This window comes from Ischnura elegans, chromosome 12 (assembly GCF_921293095.1).
Source record: "Ischnura elegans chromosome 12, ioIscEleg1.1, whole genome shotgun sequence".
NCBI lineage: Eukaryota > Metazoa > Arthropoda > Insecta > Odonata > Coenagrionidae > Ischnura > Ischnura elegans.
The window spans coordinates 68,334,725-68,362,649 of record NC_060257.1 but is presented as its reverse complement, the minus strand read 5'-3'; the positions used below and the strand labels follow the sequence as shown (position 1 = coordinate 68,362,649).

At 36.5% G+C, this 27,925-nt stretch overlaps 1 protein-coding gene across 2 annotated transcripts in view; it reads right to left on the bottom strand.

Moving 5' to 3' along the window:
• The window catches only part of LOC124169727, a 562,768-nt gene that overhangs the window by 433,899 nt on the left and 100,944 nt on the right, over positions 1 to 27,925 (bottom strand). For both annotated transcript variants that reach the window (XM_046548416.1, XM_046548417.1), the window contains exon 2: positions 4,870 to 4,925. The gene's annotated coding sequence lies outside the window, so the exon portion shown is untranslated. The remainder of the gene's footprint in view (positions 1 to 4,869; positions 4,926 to 27,925) is intronic.

The following is a 27,925-nucleotide window of genomic DNA, read 5'->3' as shown; positions in this document are numbered from 1 at the left end:
CGATCGCCCAAATACTGAGCCATTACGTGAATTACAATAACAACAATTGGGATTCTTTATTAGACTATGCAGTCTCTGTGTATAATATTAAAAAGCACCGTAGTACAGAGTACTCCCCCCACGAAGTGATATTCGGATTTCCGATGGCCTCCCCCTTTGAAGTCGTGGCGGCGAACGGTGTTCCGTCTGAGCACCCGGCTGTGGGAGAATTGTGTGCGAGACTAACAAAGTTGTGGGAAGATTGCAAGGAAAACAATCGGAGGGCACAAAAGACGCAAGCAGAAGGGGTAAAAACAAAGGGAAAACAACGCAGATACGAGGTGGGCGACTACGTATATTTACGCGACCCGTGTTTGAAGCCAGGGCAAGTGAAAAAGTTTCATTGCCCCTGGGAAGGGCCGTATCGAGTGATAAGAGTTTTGTCCGATTGCAATTTAGAGTTGGAGCTTCCCTTTCGAAAAATTGTGGTGCATGTGAATCGTGTGAAACCTTACTCAGGTTCTATTCCACCCCCAGATTTAGGAGGGAGACGTGCTCGCCCCCGAGGAAGACCCCGGAAGAATCCACCCCTACCTCCCCAAACCCCAATTCTACCCCCTTGCAGTGAAATAGAGTTCGAATCTGTGGAGCCGCGGGGATACGCCGACCTTCCAGAAGCCAGCCAGCTGGGAACGGATAGCGGGGAAGGGTTTGACTCCCCTCCCTCACCCACCCCAGACGGCGAGGCGCCAGCGAAGAGGGAAAGAGTGGTTTCCCCCCCTCCACACCAAGAGGAGAACTCCTCCCAGCGGAACGAAGCAGCCTCCCTTCCACCGCCTTCCCCTCCCCTCACAAGGCGGTCCCCTTACCCCCTCCGCAGCAGACAGCGAACAGCTGAGAGAATCGCAGCCCCTCCCCTGTCCCCTTCTCCAGCGCCCTCACACTCCTATTCGCTCCGATCACAAGGACCCTTGTCCACGGTTCTAGAGGAACACGAACAAGAACAATGACCTTGGTATTTGCCATTTTAGTCGCCGCTGGGATAGCGGGACTTGAAATGGCTCAAGAATTGGTGCCATTAAAAAAAAAAAAAACGGTTTGGTATTTGATCGTGGACAAGATGTAGGGTTAATAGAACACGATTGGATGGTGGTAATTAATTTTGATTTGAAGGAATGAATAATGAGTATAAATTAATAGGTCAATTGTTTGACAGAGCTAAGGGGAGGATACGTGATGGGGGGCGGGGACCCCTAGATAATGGGTATGCAATGTTAGATTTAAGGTTGTAAAAATGAAGGGTATTGCTTAACAGTGATAATGTGTAATGTGTGAAGTGCATCAGTAGTGTGGGGCGGGGTCGTGGGCAGTGAATTGCCAAGAGGGTTTTTAAAATCCAGGGATTCCCGTGCAAAGATGACGAGTGCTTGGGAGGGTGGGAATTTGTGATTCTAAAAAAGTGTAGGCCACGGCCGAAGATTGAACTCTGGACCTATTCATCCACTTGAATTGATTCATATATTTCAAATTGTACGGTTTTCTGTTAAGTGCGTTAAGTTTTTTTTTTCTTTCTTTTTCTTTCTTTCATCTATCATTGGGTAACTTTTCATCTTTCTTTGTTTTATTGTGATTTTAATGGTTTCCATGTATTCTAGTATTGAATTGTTGTGTTTTTAGGATATTCAACAATTCACTTTGGAGGGGGTATAGTTGTAAGCGGAACATCTTGAGTTCGCAGAGACGTGAAACCGGATGGTAATGCTATTCTGATCCCCATGCCTAGTCACTCATGTGAGTGCGTGGGAGTGATGCTGCCATCAGCACCTTCCGGGAAGCCGGAGGCCACGTGTGGAAAAGGCAGAGGGCAGTCGGCAAAAAGTACTCATGTGTAAAGGCCGCAGGCCAGGTGTGCGACGCACGGTGTGTGATTGATAATAAATACCTTCACGAAATGAGTTGATTCCATAATTCCTCTGGAGTGCCAACCCAATTAGAAACCACGCGCTTACACTCGCAACGTTCTAGAGAATTTTTATTTTGATAAAAAATTGAAGTCAAGAAAGAAAAAAAGAAATGCGTTCCTTTACAAACGTTAGTCTTTTAATTGTCTTGTTTATGAATGCCGCTTTCTGGCTATTCGAGGTATATCCAGAAAATAACAGAAATTTTAGTCTTAAAAAAAATTAATTATATATTCGTTCACATTATATTTTCGCCCTCAGAATAGCCCCCGTTTGATATTCAATGGATTAAATGTTCATAAACATTTCTTCCACTTTTTCCATGATTTCATCAGTTTTTGATGAGCTGGAGCGAAGAAGCTTTGAATTAAATATTCTATCATTAACATCTTCAACCTTAACAAAATGATATTTCATCCATAGTTAATGGCCACATACAAACCTGATCGCAAGCTGCAAAATTATCCGAATTATCCTAACACGAATAATGATGTTTGATAAACATTTTTATGTTTCATTTAATTTGTAAACGATATACCGTTTTTTAAATATCCAGTCCTTCAATCTAAGTTGAATGAGAACCCACTCAAAAGGTATAGGAATATCAAACTTCCGAGATACGATGCGATTTATCCTTATGACATATCACGAAAAAAATTACAAAGAACAAAGTTTTATAAAAAAATCTAAGCGATACTTTTCACTTTTTACTACCAATAGTGCTTAAATATTCATTCACTCATTTACATATTTAATCTTCTGTTTAAAATACTTTCACCCAAGCCCATTTAGCCATTACTAAATTTTGAGTGCTATCACGAACCCATAAAAAGTTTCCATTACATGAAACCCCATGCATACTAGATTAACTTACGCCTATGCAACGAAATAAAGCAGTAATGCAAACAGATGAATTTGATAATTTATTACTTTTGTCACAAGGTGCGACGTATAAAAACAATAGGACGCCCAGGGAAAGAAATTGGCCCCTGCGCAGAATTGGTGCATGTAGCACGCATGTGGCTTATTTCGAGGTGAGCTCTACCCCCTTCAGTCCTCCACGAGTTTTTGGCTGTATCACTGAGTGATGCAACATCATCAAAGGATAGTTTTGTAACCTGAAGTAAAAATTATTCAAATACATGCGACGCACTGAGAACTTTGAAACATGTACTCTAGTACACGCAGCATGGTAATCCGAGCAGGCACACATATATACGTGGGAAGACGAGGAGAGGGCTGACGCCGCGTTGTCTCGTCAAGTTCTAAGTATCAAAGTTCCCTGTTGCCACGCTTCTCGCTCGGCATCTATTTTGCATCCTCAAACACGTCATGCAACGCGATTCAACAACCTTACAAGCAATTAGGTAGCCAAAACAATATTCCGCAGTAGTAATACAAACCGCAATCACTGAAACTTTCGTTATTATCAGCCGAAACTTTTGGAAAGGGATTTTGCAGAGAAAATATGGAAGGCCATGTATGCATATCTACCCTGCCACTAATTTATGACTATTGGAAAGCTTAGAATCACAAAATATCTTTTTAAAATCCCTAAAGAAAAGGTCTGCCTTGATTTCCGAAAATCAAAACTATTACGACTATAATTATCATAGGTTTAAAAACGTGAATAAACAACGATCACGAGCAAATTAAAATATTTAACATTCGATAAGAATCTTGGTTTCTATACATCACTCAAAATCTTCAAACTATCACAGAATAGAGAGCTTAATAACGGTGTGTATATAAAAAGACCAAATAAAGACATTTTTCGAAAGAATAGGTACCATTAAAATTTCTTAGGACCACGCCTTCAATACATAGAATAAGTGATAAAAGATATGTGCCATACATATTATGAGCTGAAAATGTTATGCTGCGAAGGAAATGGAGAAAATATTTGTGTCGAGCCAACTTTTTCGTTGATCATTTGGTTTTTCGATATATCATCCAAGTTTATGACATTATTATTCAACAAGCTGCGCCGCGGTGTTACCATGCCAGAGAGAAACAAGAGCACCTAGTTTGCGCAGTAAAAGTCGTACATAAAGTACAATAAATTGATTTAAAAAAAGAAACAAGGCAAAAAAAAGAATTAGTCACTTGAATACGGATAAAATTGGGATGTTGATAAAGGTCTAAATTATAATGAATAACGTCTAAAAGCTTGTTCTAAGGCTCTTAATCGTCGAAAAGCTTGATCATGGTAAGGCCATGTTCATAATGTCACTATGCTTACAAAATTTAGAGTAAATTCTGGTATTTGAAATTAAATATGAACCTTGGTTTCGATATATCACGCAACATCTTCAAATTCATATACTTGAGGGATTTATTACCCTGGTAGAAACAAGAAGGCCACATGAAGACACCGCCTCAGTTTAGCAAACATAGTGACGGTGTGAAGTAAGACACTAAGTTCAGAATTAAGTCCCACGTTATTGTGTTCGTACAACAGCACAGAGAACAATGTCCTGCGGTTACATTACCTTCAACTGTTTGGGACGTTTTGCCACTTTATTCCGTGGCAACATTGAAGTAACAGATGCTTGGCTATCTTTATTACTTCCATATAGATTCTGAAATACCGTAGAGTTTCTCAAAATGTCATTGATGGTTAACGCTAAAATTAGAGGTATACGGTGTAGTACTTTCGCAAGGAAGTAATTCAGCATCACAGGCAATAAAATAGCCAGTATAAAATATAAATTAAAGCGCCGTATATACCTTAATTTGCGTAGGAAATAGGTGTCCGCTACTAAAGTAATCGTTAGTTCTAAGAAACTTAATATTTGATGAAAAAGAACTCTCTGGAAACGTTTTTCTTTACATGTTACGGCTACATATGAGATTAATTTAATTTCAATAAAATCGATATACCTAGAAAAGATTAAACTCTTTGGAACACAAAAAAATCTGATCCTACCTTAGATACCGGCGAGGAACATGATCCAGGAATATCCAAAACTTGAAAACAGCACACTGTAACAAGGAAAAATTAAATAATAAAAAGAAAGCTCCAATAGCAGTTGACTTAAAATGTAGGATCATTATGCCTCAATTCTTAAGTTAAAAAAAGTTAAAAAATAAGCCATAATTTTTCTAAGCCATATTTCTATGGTCTGAAGCAGAAATCACATCAACAAACTTGTATTAAAAGCGTACGTAATGTAGAAGATAGAGAAGCCGGAACGCCGCGTGGGAAAAAATGTAAAATTTTCAATATTTACTAAAAAAATAGTTTCATGAGTTGCCAATAAATGTAATTTTTGAAACAGTAAGGTAGACATTTTTAGATTGTCAAATGAAATATTGGGCCAATTATGAGATGGAGAGCATGATAAAAATATGTTGGCAATTTTAAAACACTCAAATATAACAATGATAGGAAAGTGATGAATTAAATGAATCCTTACACAGTGTCTCACCGGCGTCTTAAGTCTTCATGAGAAAAGTCTTAAATATAAAATAATCCACAATTCGTGGCTCTTCAACAATTTGGTGGTGAAAAAAAGGAATTATATGCTTCAAGTCATGCTTAATTGGCAAAAATGCGCATTAAACGCAGATTTATTTTGCAAAACGGCCTCGAAGTATTTATTTTGAGGCTAATGTAAACCCATAGAGAAATTCTCATTAATATCTGAGAGGGGAAGGGAAAAACAGTCGTTGAGTTGTTATGAAATGGCCCATATTTAAAGGCACATATAACTACGAAATAATTTGTATAAAAGTTCAAAACCTAGATTAGGAAATATTTTACAGCAGGAAGAAAAAACTTAGAAGTCAAAACGGGATAAAAAACTTATTTTTACCTTAATTCAAGTACCTATTGGCGCAGGCATTTGCTTTAAAGAATATTTAATGGTGATTATTGATACCACTGACTCTATTTAAATAGAATTTTAGTGACTAGTCGCATCATTTTCAAACCTAGACTGAATTATGAATCGATAAAAGCTAAATAGATAGTAAGGCTTTGACCAATCACCCACGTCGGCAACAGAAATTTTCCAGTGAAGTATACACCAATTTCCAGCTCGACCTAGTAGAGCAATTTAGTAAGGAAAAACTTTCATGAAAAATGCTATTACCAGCATTTATCTACCAAAATTGACACCAAGTGTATTTCCTAATTCCACTTTTATACGAAATGTAGCCGGGATTCAAACTCGCAGATCAAAAAAGAAAATATCACTGCAGCTTATCACCGATACAGTTTAATGAGGGGCAGAAAAATTCCGACGACCAAGCGATGGTAATTCCACTTCATTTGACTGCGATTGAAAGTTCACCCAATAAATTAGGACAGGACTGAAAAAAAAGTTTTTTAGCCTGTGGCTGGTAAACATATGAATCAGGTCGATCATCGGAATACCCATACGGTAGTTGCGGCAAAAAACTATGAAAGATGTGGCCTCATCATGCACTGAGGAAGAATATATAATTTTCCAATTATGATATCCGTATTATTGATACGACTGATTGTGAATAAACATCGCACAGAACCGAATATGAAAAATATATCCCAAATCGGTCGTCTAAATCCGTAATCATATAGAGAGTGTAAAGTTACATCTAATGCACCGACGGAGAATTTTAGGTTCGAAGTTTATATGGCGGAATCTTTCATGGCTTACAAAATTGTAGCTAGTTCTAAGATTCTAATATCTCCTCCCTTTGTAACGCAATATAGGAGATATTTTCCCGAGGGTCGATCCTTATGAACAGAACATGCCGTTTTACTTTGCCCTTACCGTTTTATTTAAAACCTGTAATCCGTGCGGGTTGACTGGAATATATTTACAGCCATTATTAACAGAGTTGAAGGACAAACTATTTTGAAAGTTTTTATATTAAGAAATATTTTAGGGACACACAGAATTTAACGAACATACACAATGGAAATATAGATTTATATACATATCGCATCGTTTATCATTATTGTAAAAAATCCTTACATGAATTTAATGTTTGTATCTATTTTTTTCGTTTACTGTTAGGAAAAAGCAAACCTATTAAGTCAAAGAAAAAGAAAAAAAAACAATCTGATATTATTTGCACCGCAGGTCCAAGCTAATAACTCATATTTTTTCTAAAAAGTATCTATAATCAAAGGCACTTCGTAGCGATATTATTCCTATATTTCCCAAAGAGAAAACTAAGCAATTGAACTTATTTCTGATAATGCCACGATATTACTTGTAGGGTGCTACCTTTCCCCTTAATTTTCCAGAGATTTTTAGGGGGCTTTGAATGAATTTAGAAAAGTTGATTCACATAAAAACTATTCTCCTCTCAAATTAACAAAATCAATGGTGCGAGTTCGGCTGAAAATTTTTTTTTAGGTTTTTGGGGTGGCATCATAGATCAGCATTATGCATTTATGTGGATTTTAAAAAACGTATAAAAGTAGGTTTTTGCATATGAATCCAATATTGTCAACCAATTCAATTTAATCAGTAATTCGTCTACACAAAACATGCAAAGATAATACATGATCGGTAAATAAATATAAACATTTTTGAGTCGCTATTGTAAAAGGTTAGTGTATTGATCTTGAGTGTATTGAGTATTTTTGCTGCAACTCTTTCCCTGTATTTTCTGTTCACTATTGTTGCTGTGTTAGCGGCTACAGAGGCTTATTTATATCCGTAGGAATAATATTAAATGGTTTTCCTGTGTATGAACGGATTTTTTTTATTCCATGTATATTTTCCCTAAAAGGAATATTTTAGTGGGCCAAATTACAGGCTTATTGCCATACAGGCCAAATTACTGCCATATTGTATAAAGTCTTATTTGAAATGTTAATATGGTGGTTGAATCATATCTTAAATGATAAAGATTTCCCCTGCTTATATATACTCTTCCACTAGCAACAAAAATATAAGCTAAACATTCATAATCAATGGTTTTCAGAGCGTTAAAAACAGCAGTAAGTGATAATTCTATTATATTTTTCCTGGAATAAAATAAACTGCAATGATCGTTATTTTAAAATATGGTGAAAAAACGAAGAAATCTATTTAGACTACAAACTTAACTTAAAAATAACTTAAACTGGGGATAGCACTCAGATGAATCTCGAAAAGTAACAAACGATGAGAAATTTAAGGAAGGGAAAGAGCGGAAAATGGAAGTAAAGACAGACAATCGGAGACGATTTTCAATCTGTAGCTGATCCGGGGATGCTGGTTTTGGAGATAGCGGTATTGATCGGCCCATAGCTAGCGGCTGACGGATTTATTGGGAAACGGAGTGAGAAACAGGGGATATTGAGGAATGCCAGGGAAAGAAAAATAACGGTGGGCAGAAACAAAGAACGCAGCTGACACTGCTAGCGTCGAAGAGTCATCAGGCGTCGTGAAATCGCAACAGTGAAATGGCAAAATTCAAAGTTTTACTGGAAAGGTTGATAGGTGGTCAAAAATATATTACAACAATATGCATAATATGTTGAATCTTTTGGGCTATGTCGCCGCATCAATTCTTGAGTGGTCCCAAGCGCTGGGGTACACAACAAACCTTAAGGAATCAAAAATCGTTGCCAAAGTAAAGAGTTTTAAACAGAGAGTCGTCAGAGAAGCCATTGAAATATCTAAAGAAGAGAAGAACAATTTCAACAGGGACACCGACATTCAAAATTAGCCGTACTTGGCAACCCGTGGCAAGAAACAATAACCAGCAGCCAACTCCTCCAACCTCCCGCTCCCCTCCCCTCACCACCTGACACAGATACCTATATATAAAAATTTAAATTCCCAACTCTTCAGAATCCCTTGAGAAAGCGACCAGCATCCATCGGGAAACGTTAAAAAAATAAAAATAAAAATGAGTCACCCAAGAATTGACGCGGAGACATAGCCCAAAAGTTTTTATTCAGAATGACGAGTACCCGCGAAAGTTTTAACGAAGAAATATGCATAATAGGAAGTACTTAGAATGAGACACAAAAATCGCTTCTATTCACATTATTATGGAATTTATATGAGATAATATCCTGGAGAAGAATTATATAATGTCCTTTGATGCATGTATCTAAGTCAACAAAAAAGCAAGGTATGCGAGGCAAAACAGAAAATAAATCTTCCCAGAATTATTTTTCTATTGAGCGTCTCATCACTACGACACATATTCTCGAGGGTTAAGAGCAGATGCGATCTATCATTAACTGATGATAGGTATATTCATAAAATTTTGGTTTCTTGATGGCCAAGTCATTACTACCAAAATACCTGACAAGAAGTACTTTGAACCCATTGATTTTGTCGTAGTGGATATAATTAGATAATTTCATCTGTTCCTTTTTTGTCTTCGTTAGTATATATTCGTCAACAAAGTATGATGAGAAGGTATGATATTTCATCACCATTAATGGGAAAGGTTCCATAATTTTTCTAGGAATATATATCAATGATAAAAGCACGCAGACACTAATTTCCACACTTTTTTATTCCAAAACTCAACAACCGACGATGGTTTCAACACATTTTGTCATTTTCAAGGTGATACAACCAGTACTCTCGCAGTATTTATCAATGTCAAAATCAAAATAACAATCGGATCCGCACGTAAACAAAGTAGGTACCTTGTCGTAAATACAAGTCAGACGAAATGAATGTGACGTTTGCGTTTACTGCCACCTAATGACTCTGTTGTGAGTTCCACTTGTACAAATGTCTGAACGAAATTAGAATAGGTTATATTTTCTGTTCAGAAATTCATACATTCGTACATTTTGATGCGGCTGCACGGTGAATTTTCACGTTCATTCTGAGATTCAGACATTCTAACATTATTGAACATATCTTGAAAATATCTTGAACATTCTGATGTAACGTGTAATCAGGCCTTTACACCACTCCATTTTTCATTATGTTGAATCACTCCCGCTCCCCGCCTTATTCTCTTAACATCTGGGTAACGCTGTCGCGTAATAGGTAATGTTACTAAAAGTCTACTGCGATAACAGTCAACGTGGACATGAAAACCCAGATGGAAAGAGAGCGACAAAAGACGAAAAGAGAGTTCAGGAAGACAACGGAGATGGGTAAAAAGGGTCTCACGGTTGGAAGGACAGGAGAAGAAGGTCGAGAGAGGGACTTAATATAAAAAGGGAGGAAGACAAGCAAGAGAAGATGAGTGAGGGTGGAAGAGACAGCAGTCAGGGCTGAGAGGGGTCTTCAAATAAAAACGAAGGCAAGAGAAAGAGAGGAGGACATAGAAGGAGAGACTCGTAGGGGTTGCAGGCGGAGAGAAAGACAGTGGAAAGGTTGAGGACAGAGAGAAAGCGAGCGCTGAATCGTAATGAAAATTGTATTCTCCGCCTCTTCACCATTAGTACCTTAACCTTCCGAAGAAAATTAATGCCACCCATTCCGAATACTAACAAAAATCTTGTAATAACTAAAACAAATAGAACAATTTAACCTTTAAACCTCTTTAAAAAATAGAAAACGGTTACAAAACTTTTTTAAAATCTAATAAAAAATTTTATATCTGTAAGTAGTGAACGTATTTGATTGCTGAAGCGGAGAAACAAAATGTGAGGCAGTGGCGAAATAGATAAATTTTTCGTTCTATTGTATAAGGCTCAACTATGCGGAAGTTAATACTCGAAAATGAAAAGGAGACTTCATTGATTTCCACTGATTTATTATGTCCGTATGACATGTTTCGAACCATAGAGGTCATTATCAAGTACCATTAATTACCGTTACCAAGGTACTTGATAATGACCTCTATGGTTCGAAACATGTCGTACGGACAAAATAAATCAGTGTAAATCAACGAAGTCTCCTTTTCATTTTCGAGATAAATTTTCGTTCCCTTCAATATATAAGAAAATAGAGAAATAAAACATTATATTGCAGTCATTTGAAATTAGTACAGAAATTACGATTTTTTTACGCCAAATGTTTGTTAATGTCTACAAATACGCACCATTTAGTTCCTAAAATGCGAATGGTGCACAAATAGCTTCAATTACAAGTGCGTAGTGAGTAATGTAACTAAAACACAACTAGTTGATGAATGTACACTTCAATCTTCTCCAATTCTAACAAGAACGACCAGAAAGAGGACTCTTTGAGGTTGTTGGCGGAGAGATAGACGGAGAAAAGGTTGAAGACAAAGAGAATGCGAGCCCTGAATCGTAATGAAAATTTTATTTTCCGCCTCCTCACCCTTAGTGCCTTAACTTTCCGATGAAAGTTAATTTCACGCATTCCGAATTATAGGAAAAATCTTATAAGCACTAAAAACTAGATCAAAGTAACCTTGAGATCTTCCAAAAAATTACACGGTTTTAAATTTCATAACAATTTGATGATATAGATTAGTAGTGAGCGCTTCATGATGGCCGAAGTGGGTTTAGTACATAACCAAAGGAATTGGGGAAATGAAGATGTTTTATTTCCTCCGATATATAAGGAAATGGATAAAAAAGACATTTCTGTATTCCAGTAAGTTCAAAAGAGTATACAAATATTTATATTTAAAGTTTTTTTTCATGGGTCCCGTATTGAGAAACAGATTTACTTTAAATACAATAATTCAACTTATATTTATTGGGGTGGAAAACTTACAAAATACTTATAATAATAAGTGCTTGGTGAATAGTGAAATGAAAACACAACTAGTTGATGAATGAACACTTTAATCTGCCCCTATTCTGACTAGAAGAGCGAGAAAGAATACTCTCTGGGGCTATGAGTGGAGCGAAGGACAGAAGGTTGAGGACAGAGAGAGTAAGCGCTGAATCTCAATGAAAATTTTATTTCTTTTATATTCACCATCACAGCGTTGAACGTACCATGCAAACGAATGTAAAGTCATCCGAATTTTAATGAAAATCAAGCAAGAATAAAAATAGTAGAAAGTAATCTAAAACTCCTTGTATAAAACTAAGAAACATGTTGTTCAAATTTCAGAAAAGTAGAGAAAACCGGCATGCTTTAATTTCCAGCTTTTTTCTGGAAACATCATTTTTAAATAATTACTCGCAGCTACCCCTTGAACAGCAGAATGATACAGAAAAAGCCTAAATGATTAATTTTAGAGTCTATCATGAAATAGGACAGTACTATAAGGGGCAATGCACATTGCCATCAGGGAAATAATGCTAATGAATAAAACTACAAAGGTTACACAAAGTGCCAAGCTTAAAAAAAATCAATAAAAACATTCATCTCTTACCTTCTTATTGCTTATTAAGATTTTCATATTGAATCCACTAAAATAGTGATATAGGTCAGTGAAGGTAATTAATTGGATTAAATTACCAGTGCTTAGAATATGTGTGAAAAGGCACTTTTTCAATATGACCTATCCAACATTAAGATAACCTATACTGTAACCATACCACTTTGAATGAAAATAAACCTTGAAGAACATGACCATGATGCCCACTGTCATGTTCCCATGTCTATGTTCCCAAACGTTGGCAAAGGATGACATTTTGATAGCCTAAACTGATCTGCACTCGCATTTTTTAATGCGTTGAATATCAAGCCAGAAGAAGAATCATATGAATGAATTTGTGAATACCTATTTACCGTTTTTTCAACTAACAGTTATTTGATATTAACGTTAATTTAAGATATAAAATAGATGACAATTGCCTTTATAATATGGAGGATAATATCAACAATTCATCCACATTCTTCATATCGACGTTATGCTATCGCTAAGGAATATCGAACCAAGGAAAAAAATCGTGCAGTACACTAATGGAACCTGTGAGGTGTATTAAAGACATTAAACTCCTAAATAAGATGACATTCCCAAGACCAGGTGAACGAGCATTATTTATCCTAATAACGCATTTTAATGCTTATCTCAGAGCCTCTGTTTCAAATTATTCTCTACTTTCGTGAATAACTGAATTGAATCAGGAGAAACATTAAATGAATAGGATGAATTTTAGGATATAGTTCACAATAACCCAGGAGTAAACCTTTACGAAGCCATCCGAAGGAAATGAAGCCATCATCACCATAAGCCAACAAGCCGAAAATTGGTTTGACGCATTCTGCTCTCCTATTCGCCATAATTTTCATAGTGACGTATACCTTATTTTTCAGCTAACGGAGAATAATTCATTAGTTCCCATGAGTAAGTCTCAAACCGCAATACTCTCAATTTATGAAATTAAAAATGAATACACATAAAATATTTCAGCCAAAAATAGTACTAAAATACGAATGTCACCAATTTTTCACATATAAATGTATGCGATTTTTACCGCTCTCCTATTCCCTGAATCAATATTTTAACACTAGGAGGACGGGAGTTTCGCGCTACCTACGGGGTCATTTGACCCCTAAAATGTATTTTGGAATAAAACGCCTAACTTTCAACCAATATTCAGTTTAATCGTATTAATTGTTGAATCAGTTCATTAAAAACACTATTAACATTATTAAATATGATTTCCATCGTCAAAAGTTAATAACAATTATTATAAAGAATCATGAATTAAACCGTATGTAGTAGTCGATTGCACATCAAATAATGAAAATACATACACTCAATACAAAAGTTGTGTTACATGTTTAGACAATAGGGGTACTGAGTTTACAAAATTTGCATTAAAATTTTTAAAACTTATAACTTTGTTGTAAATCTCAGACAGACTATTTTTTCAGCGCTGTTTCCACAAAATATTTTTTTGCGCTGAATGCGTTCATTGGACGATTTATTCATCTGCATCTAAATCTACATACTAACACGCAAGCCGCTTAAAAGCGTGTGGCAGGGGGTGTTAGCACACCAGCCATTTGCACATGAAAAGGAATTTGGAAAATGGAAAGGAAATTGGTGCAATGATTCAATTTGATGGTATTTGCCACCTTTTTCTTTTTTGTGCTCGTGGAGATATGGCTGTTGGATTTGGAGACATGTAAATAAATTGATACATGCTATCCATCATATCAACTCCCACTTTGTTTTTATTATGAAATAGGATGGTCTCTGGTATTCTTTTATTCGTTTCGGAAATAGTTTCTGGTATTCTTTTATTCGTTTCGGAAATAGTTTCTGGTATTCTTTTATTCGTTTCGGAAATAGTGTCATCTGAGATCATGCTGCTGAGTTAAAGTACATTATTGTTCTAGTTTGCCTGATTCTACGAAAGAGTATGGCCTAAGGTATTTTTGAACACTCGCGTTGAATGGATTACATGGCTATTTTAGGGGTCATGGATATTTGTGCGTCACGCCTGTTTTTTTCAGATCGTCCATGCAAGAGAAGTTTTCTATTATTTTATGACTTCCTGCCAGCTGGATGGATGGAAAATAATTGTTACAAGTTAAATTTGTTCCTGAATTCTTGTATGTTACGGTCACTTTAGTAACTATTTATTTCCCTAACGCTTGATTTGATGGCCAATCATCATCTTTGCCACAATATGGAAATTCATTTAGGCTGTATTTTCATTTCACGTCTGTCAAAACCCAGTACTCGATTCCAAATTTGTCTGGTTTATTTGGAATTTACCTCATAAAAGGACAGCTGCATTTTGTTGTATAGAGCTGTGCATTTGCTACCACGCCAAAGTTGCCATCGGATTCACTATCTTGGACTTCATCGCTTCCATCGCACGCAGATGTTGATGGATTGGTCAGAATGTCCTTGAACTGATGTTTACGATTCACTTCCAGACTGATCTTCAGTATTCCCTACAGCGATTTGAATCGCGACGATTCTCTTCTTTTGATGTATTTCTCAACTTCTTACTTTCTTCCTCAACTTACTACTGATATGCATGCAAGAAAATCTACAAACGAAAGCGCATTATGGTAGAATATTCTCTAGTTGCATTGGAGGTAAAGATAGCTAGAGAGCATTAGAAATTCATACAAAAGGACAACATTTTCAGAAGTAACGCTAATTGCCGTTCGAAAGGCAGGGACTCAACCGCCAACCGTATCCTGATTCGTATCTTCCAGGAACTTGCAGTAATGCTTCTTTTCCGACCTACGTGCGGATTCCAAGGGTAGAATTTACAGTAGAATTTTACAGTCCACCCAATTCCTCCGCTCTCTCAAAAAGAGACAGGATTTTTCCCCAGGACGCAGCGTGCAGTCAACCCGCCCCAAACCCCGACGGGGTCAGGCGGCACTAATGCTGGACACACGGCAAAGGGGCTAGGTCAAGTGAAAGTGCCGTCAGGTCAGAAAAATGAAAGTTATTCGTAAACCTGATGAGGCGATATTGAAAATAATGTCTCTAAGAGCTATGAATCTTGGACGACGGAAAACAATTCTTGGGATACGTGACGACTTTCCGGTATGGGTAATACAATAATCATTGAACAATAAATAAAACAAAATTAAAATATCACAATTACATGAATTTACGCAAATCAAGGATTGAAAAGGTTTTATTTACCTTTGCTGCCCAAAAAATATAAAAAAAGATTTTGCACAAATAGTCGCTATGCCTAGGGTATCGAATATAGATAGGAGCCCTTGGGACGAAACTGGCATTGAACCGGGTACTTCCATATTCAAAATGAAGCAAATCATCTACCACACTAGCCTCTTGCTGATTATATGATATACATGGCACTAAAGTGCCCACGGGCAAGAAAATAGCGCGAAAACCAGTTGTGGGTCAAATGACCCCTAGCCGTCATTCTAGGTATAACACGTCATAAAAATTTAAAACAAAACACTATTGTTGAATTTTTACTAATTTATCAAAATATAGACCAAAATGAACAAAGTTAAAAAGTTTCAAATTTAAAAAAAATATTTTAATAAGAGAAAAATAAATTTGAAATCTGAAAATGGGTCAAATGACCTTCTAGTGTTAAAATCCGTCCTTCTAGTGTTAAAATCCCCGGGGTGGAACCACATATTTCCCAAAAGAACTGCAGAACTGTCATGGAGATAAAGAAAAGATCAGGTGGAAATGGACAGCAAGAGAAGAGGGACAGTTGGTCTTGAAAGGGAATGGAGAACGACATAGATTAGGATACAAATCTGTCGTTAACTGGAGTGCGTGGGAGATGTTATACATTGTCGTTTAAATAATTTAATTCCGACATTTTTAATTAAAAGAGATAGAAAGCAATTATTCACTATTGAATCGCTTCTGCGGAAGGTTAGTGTATTTTATTATCCTTACCAAACAACAACTTTCGCTGTACTCGTTCACTTTTGTTGCCACTACGCTGATACATTTATATCCGCAGGAATATTCATTTTCAACGGTTTTCATATGTACGATCGGAATTATTTTGGTTCTTCATTCATTTTCCCAAAACAGGTTATCGTAGTTAGCCAAATTTGAGGCGTATAGCCTTAAAGGCCAACTTTATTCATATTTTGTGGAGAACTAGTTGCAATTTTCATGTTATTGAATGGTAGAACAAAATTTAAATGAAGAAGCTTACCTTCATCTATGTTAACTTTTCCAAATTTATTTTTACTCAAGCCCTCGTAAGAACCCTCATAAAAGCCCTTAGCATTATTGAATCTCTGGTTTGCAATTGAAGGAAACATGGATAATTAAAATGAACCTATACCTGCTATTTTAAATAAAATGATAAATCAACAGGTCACTGAAAAGGATGCTGTAGTTATTATATCGCTAAATGCTTTCCTTATAATAGAGAATACATTTTCAAATGATAAAGCTTTCCTTTGCCCTTCTCAAAATTTGCAAAGAAATTCTTTTTACTGGAGCTCTCGTAAGAAACCACATAAAAGCCCTTATTTTTTGTGAATCTTAGATATTAAACTGTAGAAAACATTGATCTTTATATTAAACCGATGTATGCTTTTTTAAAACGAAATAAAAAAATCAAGAGGTCGATGAAAAGGATGCTATATTTATGAAAACACTAATTCCTTAGATATGGATACAAGTAGTGCGCAGTACATTAATTGAACCACTGAACTGAAATAAAGAGATAAAGAACAACCGATGACATTCCTATGAACAGGTGGACGTGCCTTACTCATCCTAATGGCGCGACGCAAAAAAGATTTTTTCAAGTCCTTGTCCCTCCATCGCGACGTAATTCAAAACCCTTTGCCCCGATATCCATAAAACATAAAAACAGAAGGAGCATAATCCGCAAAAACGTCAGCGAAACTCGGAGTGATAAATACGCCCCAGTGAAAGTTTGTGTGTCCATACTCCCTTATTATTTTTTTCGAAAAAGGTCTCGAAAAACGGTCTGGAGGATAGAAGGGTAGGGAATGATTAGGGGTACGAGGTTTCAAAAAGGGTTTTTGGACGAGCGAAGGGGAAAGTTTTTAGCGAGTCCGCATAAGGGCCAGGATACGGAAGGAGGGACTGGGATTGCCGGTTAACGAGCGGGAAGCCGCTACGGTGAAAGGGTGAAGGCGGAGTTTTCTAAATGTGTTTGTTTGTCCTCTCGAGGAAAAGTAGAAAAATAGAAAGCGTATCTAAAATAAAAAAAGGAATAGATTTTGAACTTGCTAGAAGGATGGATTCACTATTAAGAGGGTAAGTCTCTTACTATCCGCAATGTAGTAATAAAGTTTTGCATATGTATGCAATACTACAATACGTCCTTCGAATTTTCTTTTAGAAATAGAAAATTCTTAAGCAGTATCGTACTCAGGCAAAGAAAATTACGATTTTTAACTCTCTCGTATTTATATGAATAGGTACTAGCAATTTTTCACGATTATAAAATTTATCACGACCTGTGTTTCAATGTTATCACATGATCTGCAAGGTGATGTATAAAATGATGAAGTAATACTGAAATATAGGTAGTAATAAATTTTATGATCGTGGAAAATTGCGAGTAATTATTCCAAATGGAATAAATACTCGCAATAATAAATTCCACTCCATCCCGCTTAAATCATCGGATTTTACACTCTCGCATTTCCTGAAAGTAGTGTCAATACGATATCTCCACTGCACAAACGCTCATAAATCGCCAACCGATTCGAATCCTCTCTCCTAGGAGCCCAACAACACGAATACTCTCAGCTGGCAGTTGCCGGATCATGTAAACGCTCACCTGCAATTCTCCAAGCTTCGGAGGTGAGCGTTTGCGTACATTCCTGCGTAAAAACCCCATATTTTCCAAACGAACTGCAGAACCTATTTTAAATAAAATTCGTAGGCAGAACCGTGACCAATTTTCAGGCAATGTGCCTCTTCGTGAATAGTTACTCGTCTAAGAGAATATATTCACATGAACGCTCAACGTTTTTTTCATTTGCGGCGGTGAACGGTCGTCCGCCTCCTTCATCATGCGTAAAGGCCGTTTTACACGGTACACGGAATTGCGCAGTCAGATACGTGTGAAGGCGCAATCAAAATTGCGTCGTGTAAAGCGGTGAATTGCTAGAACACATGCGAGAATGCGTGGATGCGAGACGGCAAAATAGCCCCTGTTCTAATTTCGTTCATGCTTTCGAGCAATTCCACGCCATTGTAGAAATTAATGCAGCTCTAGCCTGCGCAATTCCGTGTACCGTGTAAAACGGCCTTAACACTTGCGCGACCATTTTGGAATTTTCCAAACCATTCGTAGACACTCCGTTGTGGCAAAACAGTTCCCATACCGTACCGATAATCTTCGATGAATTTTTGCCCCTGATACGCCTTCCAAACACAAAAAAAAACGGATTACTGAAAGTTACTCTTCTTTGGTCTAAATAGAAAGCGGAGCAGCCATAATTAACAGCATGACAGCGATAACGAAACTAACCTAGCAGCTTGAAACTTGCATAGACATAGCAAAAAAATAAAAAAAATCATGCATTATGAACGTATAACGACTGCAATACCAACATCAAAAAGATATAACTAAATTGCGTATGATAATAGACTTGCCCGAGAACATTTATGTGCTCATCATCACTCGTCAACGATCCTAAGATTGGTTTGACGGAACTCTCCATTCAGATCTCTTATCAGCGAATCTTTTCACACCTACGTATTTCTTCTCTTTCACATCCTTCTTTACCTCTTCCATATATTTAATTCAAGGACTTCCTTTTCCGCTCTTGCGTTCTACTTGTCCCTCGGAGATTGTCATCATCAACCATTATGTCCCAAGATATGGCCAATAAGATTGCTCCGTCTTCTAGTCAAGGTTTTCACGAACCTTCTCCCCTACTCTTCTGAGAACTTCTTCGTTACTTACTCGGTCAATCCATTTCATTCTTATTAATAACACCGCTACACGTAAAAGGAATATATTAGGATGACTCTTCTTCGCAACAGGGTAATTTTATGAACGGCACCATAAAATGTTAACAACTGCAACTCCTACTCGGTAAAAAGTTTGACTAGAACTATCGATTTCTGATGAAATTTATCAAAATTTTGGGTTCATATGGCACATTGAAAAATTCAGTAATAATTACCAAACCAGTTTGATAAATTCTATCAAACTGATTTGGTAATTGTTACCGAAATGGCCACAGCAGTTTCATAAAAACTATCAAAATCGAAAGGATAATAAAACCGATGTAGCGTGCACATGTGAAAGATTGTCTATCCACAAAACACTATTCTGATTGAAAATCATAAAATTAAGAGTTCAACTTAAGTTTCTGCAAAAGAAATGCAAAAAAAAGTTGAAAAATAGTACGCCTGTATGAAGCATTGAACGTGGGTCCCTCTAAATCGGTTACCATAATGAGTGATTACTTAAACGCCGTAATATATTATTATTGTAAATAATCAACCTTTGTTTTGAAATGTGGATAAGGTGTGACTACAGTTTCCCTTTGTAAGCTTAAGAGGAATACTTGATGCACACAATTGCATTAAGTAGCTACTCCATATGAATATCTAGTGCAGAACCGCAAGTAAACTTTATTTGCAGGCATTTTACATCGATATAGAGATGACTTTAACGTGCTGGGTGATATCCTTAGCATGAATTGGGTCTAGTACCTATGTCGACTTTTATCATATGTTATTTAACATGATCGCGAATGATTATTATGATGAATGAATGACGTGGCGGTTGCTCGCTTTGCTGGACAAGGCGCTCATATAAAAACGTTGACGTTATAATACTGGCACATCAAATTAGCGGGTTAAATTAAATGCTTAGTTTCCCACATTTATCACCCAATGTCAGAGGCTTCATTTCAGTCCGGGAGTACTTCTTTGATTCTTTCCAGCAGATGTTCGAACTTGGACACTGGATCCAAATATTGGCTACTGTACTGCAATGGAGTGGAGTTAGGTAATTCGTGCTCAGTTGAAAGCTTCTTATTGATTCAAAATTCCTTGCGGCAGATCAGATTGATGCATAGTGTGTGGTGTATTTAGTGTAGTTTGAGATATATAGTTTGAAATTATTCTATTAGTGTTAAGAAACTGTGGCAGTTTTGCCTTCCCAAATATTTTCATGACACTACTTCCTTCATTTTAGCAACCTCATTTACTTTATACTCATCTAGGAATTCACAATCATAATAATACATGAAATGATAATATGGATAGCAATCAGCGTTACCAATGCTCTTCGCAGATGCGGCAGTATTTTTTCAAAGTGATTAATTACATCCATAGATTGAGTCTTTTCAATCATATTTCCTTTGAGTCATTTCGATCTTGTTTCCTTTGAGTCTTTTCGACCATAATGATTGAATCATTTATGTGACTCGAGTCAAAATGATTGAATCACAAAAATGATCGACTCTGCCCATTACTACTATTAACTCTCGTTAAATGTAAATTGCTTTTGAGAGTAGCGACTGCGAAAGATGCTATATATTTTTTAATAAGCTTTCAGTTCATTGTAACGATGACTAATTTCTGCACTGATGGGGAAGTATAATGCATTTGGGAATCATATACAAGCTATTCTAGACTTAGCAAAGTACAGAATGGTAGTGGGTGAAACTCATAGGTGCACTTAAAATGTAAGCATCATTACCACGAAATATATTCATATTTAAACCTAATCAGACCTCCCGCATTTTTCTTCGAGTAATGATAAGTTTATTTTTTTTTACTTTGTACGGCTTTTATACAGTTTTTGAAAAAATAGGTGTTACGTATTTGTTTTTATATTTATCTTCATTTCTAATATTTAGTGGTGAATTCTGTAATCAGCCAGCGCTGTGAAAGTAATTTTGTTAAAAAATTCAATGCTATTGCCATCTATTGGGTAAAATTAAAACTTTTTTGCATATTGAAAAATAATATTGTTCCCTCGTATCAACGTATTCTCTCGTTTATAATACTGAATTAAAAGTAGCGAAAAAATTAACTGGAAAGGTCGAATCATAGTCAATATTCTTGAATTTTCCAGGAGGAAACCTTTTCGAATTCGACAAAATTCAGGAACACAATAATTAAATTCCGCAAAATATGATTTACAGTCTTATTATTTTTCCCCAAAGAGCCTCTCAGCATCATCGCCAAACCACAAATATTAAACATCAAATGCTGGGCAGGGATACGAATGAAGAGGTGTATTGGTGAAAAAGAACAGTAAGATGGGAGAAGAAAATAAACGAACATGAAAGGATATAGGTGACGATGCGGTATGAAGTGGAATATTGCTCTGTATATGGGTGGCTAGGGTTTTATCTATATTTTTCCATCTATCTATATAAATAAAAGGTGATGTCTGTTTGTCTGTCCGCTATGCATTTCCATACGGCCGCACGGATCAAAACTAAATTTAGTACGCATGCGCATCTCATGCCCCCAAAGCCGGCTGTACTGCTACTTTTGGTTGTGTCCGACGCGTCCTTTGGGCCATCTTCTCACTACCGTTTGTTACGTCACGTTCCACAACTTTAGTGGTAGGACACCCCGTTGGGTAAACGATCACCCATTGACACGAACAAAGAGAAGATATAAATATCGTGTATGATCATGAAATCCAAGTTCTAAGTGTTACACTTCTTAGGGTACAATCCTTCCCGAGCAACGCCGGATGGCCTGATAATTTGTGCGACAAATCCACAGAGAAAAAATCGTTCGTCTTTACCGGGATGATGATTTTTTTCTCGGTGGCGAATGATTTTATCTCCGTGGATTTTTTTCGCACAATTTGTGCCTTTCGGGTGACTCCCGTAAAAGTTATCATCGTGTCCAGTCCCTTAAAATTACTGATAGATAAAAGTACTTAAAATTACTGATAGTTTGTAACGAAAAATCATTATAGATTCGTGCTATTAATGTTTCACATAAAAAAATTACAATTTACGCCACTCTAACATTTCCCTGTCCAAAGATCTGTGCAATATCTTTATGTCTTCAAGACTGAACCATAAATATTCCGAATCAGTGGCTCACTGGGGCCTTAGGGGGCCCGAGCCCCCTCAAAAATTCGTTATGGGCGTGAGGAAAAAATGTGTCAGGCTAGTCGATTTTCCCCGGAGTGTCCAGACATTGAGATTCGAGTGATCAAGGTTCGAATGTTGATCATATGACTCTTCTAAAATGCTTAAAAAACGTAAAAATTACTACTTTTAAAATATCCCGGGGCAATATTCCCGGTTTGGGCCCCCCAATATTTTTTTTAAGTCGGCACCCCTGTTCCGAATGAAATGCTGTGCAGGCATTCGGATGAAGAGGATTATAGGTGAAAAAGGACGGTAAGGCAAGGGGAGAAAATGAACATGAAAGGATATAAGGGAGGAACCGGTATGAAGTGGAATATTGCTCTGTGTATGGGTGACTGGGGGTTATATCCAATGGAAAGTGAGAGAAAAAGAGGGAGGTAGAGAGAGAGAGAGATTGGAACATGGCGGACAGACAGAGAGTGTCTTGACGGGTCGATGGCCGTATCTTTCAACCCCCTGGGCGGGCGGCGTACGGCAGGGGGTGTTCACAAGAGTGTGCGCGTACAACCCCGGCACTTGCTTTGTGTGCGAACGAGCGAGGTATTGCAGTCTCAGAGGGTTTGCACGTTGCGGCTTCACGCCCTTTACCCGTCTATGCCTATGAGAAACTCTTACCCCTTTCATACCCTTTATTCCCCACCTTATTTCTTAATTCCCCACCTTAATTCCCCTCCCCACCTGCGTTCTATAGATTCACTTTGAATAGATTCGTTGTATTCTTTTCCTGGATATCGTAGAGTCCAATAACACGTCTGTGGTGCATTGAAATTTTGAATATGAGTCACAAATTTCAAACGTGGACTTAAATAGGTAGTATTGTGTTCGAACTAATTTGCCAAAAATTTCAACACAAAAAAGCGGTATCAGGAAGCATTGCTAATTTGAGCGACTGTTGGCAATTTTTTTACGCAAACGAAGTGGAACCTTGTAATTTTTCTAATTAAATGCAAATTATATTATTACATTTTAATTTCACATTCCGACCATGGCTGAGGATGTGATGCATTTCTCCCCGAAGCTGAAAAAATAGGATGTTATAAGGTTTGGAAATTTTTCTATCCTTTATAGGACTTTAAACAACTTAATATTCCAAAGTACCTCCAACTTTGCGTTCAATAGATTCACTTTGAATAGATTCGTTACATTCTTTACATGGATATCATAGAGCCTAATTACATGTCTGTGGTGGATTGAAATATTGAATATGAATCACAAATATCCAACTTCCTTTCTCCTCTTTCTTCTCAAATTTCTCCTCATTTTCATAAGTTGACAAAGGTAGTGTTGAGTAGGAAGGGGAGCTAAGAAAAAAAGGCGTTCGCTGACGCGTGATTGAGGTAAAATCACTTTACCGATTGCTCTAGATGTTCTAAGTGATAAAATCTAAAAAAAATTAATTAGCATGAAATTAATTTCATAAATATAAATTTATTTAGACCTATTATAATCAAAACTCATTGATACTTCTTCATTAGCATAAAGAATTAAATAATGTAAACAACATAAAATATCTAGTATGTAATAAATTTATTTCTTGATGCCGATGAAAATTTTAATTATAACAGATTAATTGGATGATATTATATCAAACCCTTTAGCGAATTTTATTATTTCTTAAGTTAGCCCAATTTCATTAAAATAGGAAAATAAATATCGGAATAAATATTTTCAGCCCCTTGTCAAAGAGGCATAAACGAACAAGCTGAGAAAATCTCGAACTAAATAGATTAAAAAAGTTATTTTTGACGGAAATTGAGATCTGTTACAGAATTTCTCCTTTCACTGCCAGATGGAGGAGTTTCAGACCAAATTCGCTCGCCTCTCAAGATTTGACGACACTTGAGAAGATAAATCAATTCGATTGAGGCTTTTCCACAATTTACACCTTCAGCTCTCAATGACCACCGAATACATTTTTTTCGGGCCATTTCAATATTATTTAAATACTAACTTCCACTTATTAACGAATGTAAAAGATAGATAAATAGGAAAATATTTCTATTTCATGAAAAAATCCATAAGAACAAAAGAAATATTAAATTGGATGAATAAATTAGTTTGATAGCACATTAAATGCAAGATGGATGATTACAATGATGATAAACTGCAATTTTAACATTTCTCTGCGTAATGTTATTCCATATTACGACATAACCAAACATATCAAATGTGTGATATTTAAGTAAAAACCACAAATGGAGCTATTCACCAAGCCGGATTTAACTAAACAAGTAAAAAAATGCTATCGCAAAAAAATAAACCATAATAAACCGATCAAAAATTTTAAAAATAAGAGCATTTTATGCTATTACCGGGACAGTAAATCATCATAATATTTTTGTAAAATTTTTAACAGATCTGCAACTTTTTTAACATCAGTGGCATATTATTCCAAATACGACAAGCGGTAACAAGAAATGATTTACTATAAACATTAGTGCAATGCCCAGGGAAATATAATGTATTGGAATCAGACCTGGCGAACATTGTAGAAACAGAGGGTCAGCTACGGAACAAATCATACAGATACCACGGTAATTTTTTTAATATAATAAACAAAAAAGACCCCTGAAGGTATTCTCAACGGTATTTGACGTTGAGCCATCTTTGTTGCTTATAATATGTCCAAAAATGAACCCAAGGCAGAAGTTTGAGACACGGTGAAGTTTTAAATAATTTTATTCATTACGGTCGTTATTAACAAGACAGCAGTAATCTAATACAGAGAAAATAAGCGACGATATGAGTGTTTTCCTAGTATTAAAAGGTAGTCAGTATCTATGAACTTTTAAGTGATTAAGTATAAAGAGGCAAGGGAAAACGTCCACATGAATTGGTCGCGCCAAAGGTACTTCAGTAAAACTGTACCGGTGAGCCACCCTCACCACAACCAGTCAGACAGATTTACAATGAAACGGTGTCGTGCGCATATGTTCTGTTGTCGTATGAAGTGTTGTTTGTGAGAAGAGGAAACTCAAAAACTAAATTGGAATATTAACAAAAGGTATAACACAATACAGTACATTGAAATTGTTTTTTTAATTCTTTTTTGATTATAATATTTTTTAAAGATATATTTTTGATTATATCTTATTATTATTATTTTTGGACAATTTATGATCCTTTTTTAAATTTTTTTTCAATATTTTTCAATGGATTATATAGATTTTTTAATATCGAGGAATTGTCATTCGTATTGTTTTCACCTCAAAGAAAGAGCAGAGGACGGAATTTTGGAAAGGTAGCTGCTTCAAACGCAGGAGACATCCCACAGGAAAAAAAACCATAGAATTCATACTACGCGTATCCCAAACTTTCCACCGAACTTCCAATGGCGCAGGAAAGGACGTGGATTAGCTAATTCTATGGATACCATAGTTTGACCCGAACCTTGATAAGAGCAGAGGTCTGCGTGGCAGCCTAAAAAAACTAAAGGTTCGTAGATGTAGTACGATAGGTATTTTTTCCCATGACATGTTATGTAAGTACTATAATTATGGAAAAGTGAAATTATTATTTATTTTAACATGTGTAACTTTCTCTTCCTCTAAAATATCTCACCTGATCAGCAAAAGAAAAATGGCAAAGTGGATGTGAAATTTTAATAAATAATAATAAATTCACCAAAAGTATTACCATTCGAATTATTTTTACATTAATATTGCCATTAACGTAATTAAAAGTACAAATGAAATCAGAATAGAGCACATCTAATAAGCAGTTTCCAAAAAGTGTTTATTTAAAAATGTGATTTGAAATTATCTTTAATTCAACATGTCGAACTTCCTTTTCATCACACCTGAATCGGTTGGACGTATTCAAAATTAATATTTAATAGCTATTTTAAACAGCTTTACTGGAAGAAGACAAGTATCGGGATTCGAATAAATCTAATATTTATGCTATTCTGACGGTGGTTTTACAGGATTCCCACCGTTCTTAGGGTGAATTCCGGGTAAGCTCAACCCCGCACTCGGTACTCAAGAGGCGACGGCCTATACAGCTCCGCGAATTTATGTTAAATTAGTTTAAGTTTTTTGCCTTTCATGCTATTGATTCTTAAATGTTATCTGCGGAATAAACTTTGAACTTCAATGTTCAATAAAACCTTTTGGGCTATAACGCTTACCTATTTTCCAGATTCGTATTATCCCGGCATTCCAGATTCCCTTGAAAATTCCCTTTGACCAGATTATTATATTTTACCAAATTACCAGATTCCCTTGAAAAGCGACCAGTCAGGAAATGGGGCCACCCGAAAATTGACGCAGCGATTTAGCCCAAAAGACTACATTTAACATGACGAGAACCCGCAAAAGTTTAAACGAAGAATGAACTTATATATGTTCAGCGTTTTCTGCATTTCCTAAATAATATCGGCAGTTATCTAAAGTCAAGATAATTTTAACTTTCCATTGTGTTTATCATTGCGATCATCCACTATGCTTGGTGCGTTTTTTAATTTCTCTGTTGTTTAAAGGCATATAATCACTCTGAGACTGAGACTCGAATACGACCCGTAATACTTCAACCTCAAAAATTCCATTGGCTAGCACCACCCATCCACAATATTTCGCCTCTGTATGCGGGGGCAGACGAATCGATATCTTACGCTTTGGAATCCGTTCGTTGCGGAGTTCCACCCACCTGTTTTGCTTTTTCCTATTTTCTTGTCGCTCGGTATTCTCCCAGCCGTCATGTTCGCGAATCATCACCATTCTTTTTCATTTCCCGAGATATCAAACCACCCTGTTCTGTAGAGACTTTTTTCTCTCCCTAAGCTTCATCAGAGAACAGCATAGTGACGGTATTTTGCTGCCTTTTGCTCGTCTGAATGGGAAGTTAAACTCCGTATAGTAGGATTTTCTGACAGAAACTACTCCATGCTATCCGAGAATACATAAAAGCAGAAAGAAGCAGCATTTGGCTAGTTCTAACTACAGTGGAATAATTACTAGACTGAGGGAAGTAATGAAGAACGTTGTCCGACGGGGAAAAAAGGTGTTAGCTGTATGCAATAGGCTATGGAATTGGGGGCAAATAAGATTTTGTATCGCCACATCTATCATTTTCCGAGATATCAAACCACCCAGTGCAGTCGGGACATAACTATCTAGCTATGCTGCATCAGAGAAGCGCTCTATGACGGTTTTTTGCTGGCTTTTGCTCGACTAATTAGGAAGTTTAACTCGGTAAAATAGGATATTCCCATAGAAGCTGCTCTATTCTATCCTATATTCCAAAAAAATATAACATAACGAAATGGATTTGGCTATTTATAACTACAATCGAATAATTACTAGACTCATGAAAATAATAAAGAACGTAACTTTTGTCAGTTGAGGGAAAAAGGCGTTAGTTATATGTAATAGGCTGCTGAATTATGGTCAAATAAGGTCTTGTATCACCGTCTCTTTCATTATCCGAGATATTAAACCACTCTGTTCTGTCAATACATTTCTGCCTAAGTTTCATCGGTGATGCGTCTTGTGATGGTATTTTGCTGGCTTTTGCTCGACTGAATGGGAAGTTAAGCTCCACCTAACAGGACTTTCAGAGAAACTACTGCACACTATCCTAGATTACAATACAGCGTCCGCAAATACATTTGGTTATTTCTGAAAAGAATGGAATAATTACTAGACGAATAGAAATAAT